This window comes from Lathyrus oleraceus, chromosome 3, assembly GCF_024323335.1.
Source record: "Lathyrus oleraceus cultivar Zhongwan6 chromosome 3, CAAS_Psat_ZW6_1.0, whole genome shotgun sequence".
In the NCBI taxonomy this organism is placed as follows: Eukaryota; Viridiplantae; Streptophyta; class Magnoliopsida; order Fabales; family Fabaceae; genus Lathyrus; species Lathyrus oleraceus.
In genome coordinates, this window is record NC_066581.1 from 339,344,218 (window position 1) to 339,353,101 (window position 8,884).

At 39.5% G+C, this 8,884-nt stretch overlaps 1 non-coding gene across 1 annotated transcript; it reads left to right on the forward strand.

Annotated features, from left to right (window-relative positions):
- The first annotated feature begins 8,562 nt into the window (after window positions 1-8,562).
- LOC127133428 (small nucleolar RNA R71) lies at window positions 8,563-8,669 on the forward strand. Its single transcript, XR_007807405.1, has one exon. It is a non-coding gene; the product is annotated as a small nucleolar RNA R71 (small nucleolar RNA).
- The last annotated feature ends 215 nt before the right edge of the window (window positions 8,670-8,884 follow it).

Consider the following 8,884-nt stretch of genomic DNA (forward strand, 5'->3'; position numbering starts at 1 on the left):
TGTTATGGCTCAAGAAAATTGAGGGGAATAGATAATAGAAATTTTTCACACTAGGGACTCAACTTATAATATAAATTTTTTATTTTTTTATTTTTTTATATATAGATAACAGAAAGGGAAATAACAATGAAAAGGGAAATACATACTTGAAAGATGAATGTTGAAAGAGATAACTGAAACAACGTTTTTCCCCCCCACACTTAAATGAAACATTATCCCCAATGTTTTTAGAGAAAAGCGAAAAGAAAGGAAATAAAAAGGATAAATATGCTTAATTTTGCCGACGTCCTCTTTTTCTCGGCCCCGGTGATCGTTGACGAACCTCTAAGTCATCAAACCTGCTGAGCAAATCGGTGAACCGCTAGTCGGTTATTGCATTCCTCGCTTCCTGTTGCTGTTGCATCTGGCGCATCAGTTGCATCACTTCGGTATTCTGTGCATGCATGGCATCAATAACATCCATGATGTCATCATTAGTTACTGGCCTTCTTCTTCGACGATGTCGGGAGGATGGACCAGTTGCATTATCAGAAGGGTTAAGCGGGGCAGACTGTTGTTCAAGACCTTGATCACCTTGCTCCATTTCTTCAAACTCGTTCGGGGCCGGGTTTGCTTGTGTAGGCTCGGTAGCTTCGGGAGCATTAAGGTCGTAGATGAATCGGTCGGGGTTGGTGACATCAGTGAGGGCAATGTTGGGTAAAACAACGCTTGGGACTTCTTGGTTATTCACCATAAGATAATACCTTCCGCCTACCCTATTTTTGATTAAGCGGCTGGAGCGGCAATAGCTTATATCCATAAATAGGGGTGGGAGAGCTTGTAAATTTTGAAGTCGGTCCCCTAGATTCAAACCAAGTGCTATGGAGGTTATTAATCCTCCAATCACGAAAGGTTGGCGGCCTCTAGCACATAGGGTGCGGATATGATGGAATAAGAAAGAGGCAGCGTTTACCTTTGTATCCATTGCAAAGACGCAGTGGAGGAAGAATAATTCCTTGGCATTGACTTTGCTGTTGTTGGGTCGACCAAAAATGGTGTTTTGCAGGATGCGGATAAAGTACCGGACGGTTGGGTTGTGCATGTGGGAAGCAAGTAGTACATCCCAGTTGTCGATTTCCACACCGGATATTTTTCTAAAGAGGTTGAAGGCGTTTATGGGCCATTGTGAGTTCGGAGGGATTCTTGGGTGGACTTGGTCTCCTACAGGGAATTGTAGCATGGTACTCAACTGATCCTGGGATAGTGAGTACTCGGTGTTGAGCATGCGGAAAGTTGCGGTACCGGTTAAGTACTCGTCTTCACCGGTTGGAGTATTGTAAGAATAAGAACTTAAAAATTCTAAGGTGAGGGATGGGTAGGTAGGTTGATTGTGTGTGCAAAGAAAGGTTAAATCAGCAAGCCTAAGCATCCATTGTACACCTTGAAGTAATCCTAATTCTTGTAAACAATTTAAATCAGGATACCTGGTAGAGACGACACCTCGTTGTTGAAATCGTTCGAATTGCTCTCGTTGATAATTATCATCTTCGGATCGGAAGATGATATTTCCGAATTATTGGTTTTCCGCCATATTGACAAGTGGGTTGAAAGAATGAAAGAGGGTGAAAATGTATTTGTATAGAGTGGTTTGTTGGAAAGGTGTGGTTTAGGGAGAAATGGAGTGTAGGTATTTATAGGAAAAGTTTTGGAAGTTGGAAGGGGAGTGGGTGAGAGAAAAATAAATGTGGGTGAATGTGAGTAAATGGGTGAATGAATGGGGAAGGTAAAAAGTGGGGTGGTGTAACGGTCGTGTCCCCAACGGTTACTAACGTTCACCTATTCTGAAGCTGTCACGCTCGTGACAGAAGGTGTTACGGGCATCACAGACACTTGGTGTGACGACCGCGATGGCGTGTGTGACGCTCGTCACACAGTCAGCTTGCAACGGTCACTGCTTGCGTGGGTGCTTCATAATATGTTTTTATTATTTTATTTTATTTTGTTATTTTGTTTTGCTTATGTTTATTTTATTTTACTATTGCTATATTTTAGAAATACCATGTATTCTACTACTCATCACAGTGCATAAATATTTTTTTCTCTAATAGGCTATGTAAGTAGCATACAGTAAAGAGCACTATTGATAATTATAGATATTGCATAAAATAAAATAAACCAATAATGCAATAGCTTCATAAAATAATCATAATGTAACATTGGATGGAAAAAGCAAACATGCGAAAAAAAAAACAAATACTAAGATTAAAAGTAATGTGAAACAAAACTATAAATAACCTAAACTAAACTAATTAACTAAAAACTTCTAGCCACTTGCAGGATCTCTGGCCGGAGGAACAAAGGAATTCACAAGGTGTAGCAACTCATGAAATTGGTTTGTCATACTACTCATGTATCCCAGAAATTCATGTCCCATATTAGTTAACTCTTTTCTGATGGCTTCTTGTTCTGACATCAAGGCTTGAATGGCGGTGTTATAATCAGTTCCGGGCATGTGATGTTTAAGATCAGGTATAGCCGACTCTGCGGTCGGGATAGGATGAGGTGGAGAGGTAACATCATGGTATCCAGTAGGTGTCTGTGGGTCAGACTCAGCATAAGGAATTGGGTCGTCACAAATCTCATAGTCTTGGATGGATTCGGTAGATCTAACAGGGGAGGGTGTTCCGTTCAGGTTGTAGAGCCAGTTATTTCGGTTATGAACGCTAGTCATCGGACTAGGCAAGGTGAATAGGCAAAGAACTTGGTTGTTAATTATAAGCTCAAACTCTTCAGGCCCGAGATTTCCTATAAACATAGTGTTGAAGAGGAAAGGTATACTCATAGGCGCAATGCCACAAAAAGGGCTCAAGTCGAGCATGGATTGGCGTAATCCAATAGCATTAGCAATCATGGTTATCAAACCTCCTATTTGAATTGGTGCCCGGTCATCCTGAATAAGACGGTCAAATTTTGCCAACATATAAGTGGCACCATTCACTGGTCGGTTCTGGGAAGCACAAAATATGATGAAGAGTTCATCACGTGAGACTGTGGTAATGTTTGATTTCTTCCCAAAGAGAGTGTGTGCTAGGATTTTGTGGAAATAGCGAAATGCTGGGTTATGAATGTTTCCAGAAAGAAACTCATGTTCCTCAGGGTCGTCATTTCCCGTCAAACTTCCCCAAAAATGTTCAAGTTCTCTATATTCAAAAAGGTCTTCTTGGCTCATGGTGAATGTATCAAAAGAGGTAGGGAACCCTAAAAGGTTAGTAAAGTCTTGAATATTAAATTGATACTCCATATTGAACATCCTGAACTGGATGAAACCTCTGCTTATTCCTTTTCCATGGCTTGGTAGATAGATTAGGGAGCTAAGGAATTCTAGAGTTAGCCTCCGGTAAGTGACAAATTGTCTTTGAATAGGAGTGGTTTCCCATCCTATTTGACTCAGCAGATACATGACACTCTCTCTTAGTCCAAGGGCAGTCATTGCCCAATCATCAGCATAGAAACTAGGTAGCATCTCTCTCTCTATTAGTTCTTCGAACTTTTGTTTCTGAGCTTTCCCTCTGAATTTGATACCCATACGATCAGTTTGTCCCATCAGGTTAGTGTTAACTAAAGAAAAGAAAAACAAGAGTTTTAGTCAGGATTTGGCCAAATGCCGAAAGAAAAGAAGAAATATTTAATTAAAATAAAGAATACGAAGAATGAGAACTAAATAAATTTTAAAAGAATAATCAAAGAAGAAATAAAAATAAAAATTTGTGGGTTGCCTCCCACGAAGCGCTTTGTTTAGTGTCGCAAGCTCGACATAAAACTATCAAATATTAGTCTATAGATTTTGGAGACAGTACGTCTAAGTGCAGGACTTGCGAGTCTTCATCGTTTTCATCATAGTGATAATGTTTCAGACGCTGCCCGTTTACGATAAATGCTTCCACAGATTTGCCTTTAATTTCCACAGCTCCACTAGGGAAAACATTAGTAACTTGGAAAGGGCCTGACCATCTAGATCGTAGTTTTCCTGGGAATAACTTAAGTCTAGAGTTGAACAAATGGACTACATCGTATTGTTTGAAGGTTTTCCTTGATATGCGCTTATCATGCCATTTTTTCGTTCTTTCCTTGTAGATCCTGGCATTTTCGTATGCGTCCAGTCTAAGTTCTTCTAATTCGTTTATATCAAGGATTCACTTTTCACCGGCAGTCTTATAGTTTAAATTTAAATTTTTAATAGCCCAATAGGCCTTATGTTCCAACTCTACCGGGAGGTGGCAAGATTTACCATAAATAAGCTTAAATGGGGTTGTCCCTATGGGAGTTTTGTAAGCGGTTCGATAAGCCCATAAAGCTTCGGGTAATTTTGCTGACCAGTCTTTTCTTGATGTAGCGACTGTCTTTTCCAATATTTGTTTAATTTCTCTATTGGACACTTCCACTTGTCCACTAGTTTGAGGATGGTAAGGTGTTGCTACTCTATGCTTTACACCATACTTAAACAATAATTTTTCGAATATTCTAGATATGAAATGTGATCCTCCGTCACTGACGACTATTCTTGGGACACCAAATCTTGGGAACATTATATTCTTAAAGAGTCTAGTTACTACTCGTGTGTCGTTTGTTGGAGAAGCTATAGCTTCAATCCATTTTGATACGTAGTCAACCGCCACGAGTATGTACTTGTTACCAAAAGAAGGTGGAAAAGGTCCCATGAAATCTATTCCCCACACGTCGAAAATCTCTACTTCCAAAATGCCCTTTTGTGGCATCTCGTCACGTCTAGATATGTTTCCTGTGTGTTGACACCTATCGCATTTCTTGGCAGCATTATGTACATCTTTCCATATGTTTGGCCAATAAAGACCGGCTTGTAGGATTTTAGAGCTGGTCTTAGATGTACTTGCGTGTCCACCATAAGGAGCGGAATGACAATGTTGGATTATACTTTCTACTTCTTCTTCAGGTATACAGCGACGGAAAATACCATCGGGGCCTCTTTTGAAAAGTAAAGGGTCGTCCCAATAATAATGTTTTATGTCATGGAAGAATCGTTTCTTTTGTTGGTAAGATAAATTAGGTGGAACTATTCCGGCAGCTAAATAATTGACGAAATCAGCGTACCATGGTGTAATACATATAGCTAAAATGGTCTCTACCTGTTTATCAGCTCTATTTTCTTCCAAAGTAGCTATAAGTTTATCGTACGAGAAGTCATCATTGATCGATGTTCTTTCCGGTTCCAGATTTTCAAGTCTAGAAAGGTGATCTGCCACTACGTTTTCAGTTCCTTTCTTATCTTTGATTTCCAAGTCAAATTCTTGTAGCAACAAAATCCACCTTAGGAGTCTAGGTTTAGCGTCCTTTTTTGTTAAGAGGTATCTAATGGCGACGTGATTAGTGTAAACGATTATTTTAGCTCCGACCAAGTAGGAACGAAATTTATCTAGCGCAAATACTACTGCTAAAAGTTCTTTCTCGGTCGTGGCGTAATTCATTTGTGCTTCATCTAGGGTTTTACTCGCATAATATATGACGTGAAGTTTTTTATCCTTTCGTTGTCCTAAAACAGCGCCTACGGCGTAGTCACTTGCGTCACACATTATTTCGAATGGTTCATTCCAATCCGGAGTCTGCATTATGGGCGCGGAGATCAATGCTTGTTTAAGTGTTTGAAACGCTTCTAAGCATTTACTGTCGAATACGAATTCAACATCTTTCATTAATAGTCCGGTTAAAGGTTTAGTTATTTTAGAGAAATCTTTAATGAATCGTCGGTAGAAACCGACATGTCCTAGGAAGCTTCGTACTTTTCTCACAGTTTTTGGAGGTTGAAGGTTTTCGATTACTTCTATTTTGGCTTTGTCTACTTCAATTCCTCTATTTGATATGATGTGTCCTAAAACAATTCCTTCTTGTACCATAAAGTGACATTTTTCCCAATTGAGTACTAGGTTTACTTTTACACATCGTTCTAGAACTCTTTCTAGGTTTTCAAGACATTCTTCGAAACTTTGTCCGCATACGGAAAAATCATCCATAAAGACTTCCATGATGTTTTCGAGAAAATCGGCGAATATTGCCATCATGCACCTTTGGAAGGTTGCAGGAGCATTGCACAAGCCAAACGGCATTCGTCGATAAGCGAAGGTACCAAAAGGACATGTGAACATTGTCTTTTCTTGGTCATCAGGATGAATTGGTATTTGAAAGAAGCCTGAGTAGCCGTCCAGATAACAGAAATGAGAATGCTTTGCTAATCGTTCTAACATCTGGTCTATGAATGGTAAAGGAAAATGATCTTTTCGGGTTGCTTTGTTTAGTTTCCTATAGTCAATGCACATTCTCCATCCCGATTCGATTCGTTTGGTTATAGTTTCTCCTTTTTCATTTTCGATAACCGTTATACCTCCTTTCTTTGGTACTACGTGTACAGGACTAACCCATTTGCTATCAGATATAGGATATATGATACCTACCTCTAATAACTTCGTTACTTCCTTTTTCACTACCTCACTCAGGATCGGGTTTAGTCTCCTCTGATGTTCCCTAGAAGTTTTACAGTCTTCTTCTAGCATAATGCGGTGCATACAAATAGAAGGACTTATCCCTTTAAGATCGGTGATGTTGTATCCTAGTGCGGTTGGATATTTTCTTAAGATATGTAGGAGTTTTTCGGTTTCGAGTTTTCCTAGGTCTGCAATAACTATCACTGGTCTTTCAAGTTCTAAGTCTAGGAATTCATATCTCAGATTTTTGGGAAGTGTTTTCAGGTCGAGGTTTGGTTTCTTGAGGCATTGCGTAGGATCTGGTGTTATTGCTAAACAATGATTTAGTCCGTCTTCTACACGATAGTCAGACAATTTGTCATTTTCTAATTCTGTTTCTTTTATGCATTCATCGATGATATCCATGAAGTAACATGTGTCATCTATTGCAGGTGCTTTCAAAAATTGGGAAAGAATGAACTCAATTTTCTCTTCTCCTACTTCGAAAGTGAGTCATCCTCGTTTTACGTCTATGATAGCACCGACGGTTGCTAAGAATGGTCTTCCCAATATAATGGGGGTAACTTCATCTTCTCTTATGTCCATAATTATAAAATCGGTTGGGATGTAGAATTGACCTATGTGCACGGGAACGTTTTCAAGAATTCCTACGGGATATCTAACGGAACGATCTGCTAATTGAACAGACATTTTAGTTGGTCTTAATTCTCCCATTTCCAGTTTCTTGCATATGGATAAAGGCATAACACTGATACCGACTCCTAAATCGCATAGAGCTTTGTCTATGACGAATTTTCCTATGTGACAGGGTATAGAGAAACTACCTGGATCTTTAAGTTTAGGAGGCATATTCTGGATTATAGCGCTGCACTCAGCAGTGAGTGTAACGGTTTCGCTATCTTCAAGTTTCCTTTTATTAGATAGAATTTCTTTTAAGAATTTAGCATAGGAAGGCATCTGTGTAATAGCTTCTGTAAAAGGAATGGTGACGTTTAATTGTTTCAGTAGGTCAACAAATTTTTTAAATTGGCCCGCGTCTTTGGTTTTAATTAGCCTCTGAGGATAAGGGATATGTGGTTTATAAGGCGGTGGAGGTATATAAGGTTCTTTCTCTTCTACGGTTTCCTTATTACTCTCTTCTTTTTCCTTAGGTTTACTTTCTTCCTCAGTTGACTTTTTAGAGTTTTGGTTTTCAATCCTTGGATCAGGTGGTCCTTCTACCTCTGTTCCACTTCTTAGTATAATTGCATGAGCGTGGCTTTTCGGGTTAGGTTGGGGTTGTCTAGGAAATGTACCAGTAGGGGCAGTAGTAGGCGCTTGTTGTTGAGCTACCTGTGATATTTGTGTTTCCAGCATTTTGTTATGGGTAGCCAGGGCATCTACTTTACTTGCTAGTTGTTTAATCTGTTCGCTAGTGTGTACATTCTGGTTTAAGAAATCTTTATTGGTTTGCTGTTGAGAAGCTATGAAGTTCTCCATCATGATCTCCAAGATGGATTTTCTAGGAACGTTATTGTTAGATGTAGATGGGATCAGCTTTTGATATCCAGGAGGTATAGCTGGGGCTTGACTTGGAGCTTGTCTTGGTGCGTATAAGGCATTGTTGCTCTTATATGAAAAATTAGGATGGTTCTTCCAGTGTGAGTTATAGGTATGCGAGTAAGGATTTCCTTGTGCATAGTTTACCTGCTCTGCTTGGATTCCTGTTAGGAGTTGACAATCTGTAGGAGTGTGACCTTGGATTCCACAGACTTCGCAATTTTGAGTCACGACAACCACGGTGGCTGGAGGTGATACATTTAAACTTTCAATTTTCTGGGCAAGAGCATCCACTTTTGCATTAACATGATCAAGGCTACTTATCTCGTACATGCCAGTTTTCGTTTGAGGTTTTTCTACCATTGTTCGGTCGCTTCCCCATTGATAATGGTTTTGGGCCATGCTCTCAATAAGTTGATAAGCATCAGCGTAAGGTTTGTCCATAAGCGCACCACCTGCGGCGGCGTCTATTGTTAACCTTGTATTGTACAAGAGACCGTTATAGAAGGTATGAATTACTAACCAGTCCTCTAAACCATGGTGTGGACAAAGTCTCATCATGTCTTTGTATCTTTCCCATGCTTCGAAAAGAGACTCGTTATCTTTCTGTTTAAATCCATTTATTTGGGCTCTTAACATAGCTGTTTTGCTTGGAGGAAAATATCGGGCAAGAAAAACTTTCTTCAATTCATTCCATGTGGTGACTGAATTGGAAGGAAGAGACTGAAGCCATCTTCTAGCTTTATCTCTTAACGAGAAAGGAAAGAGACGAAGTCGAATTGCCTCTGAAGTGACACCATTAGCTTTAACAATATCAACGTATTGGACAAATAAGGATAAATGAAGGTTTGGAT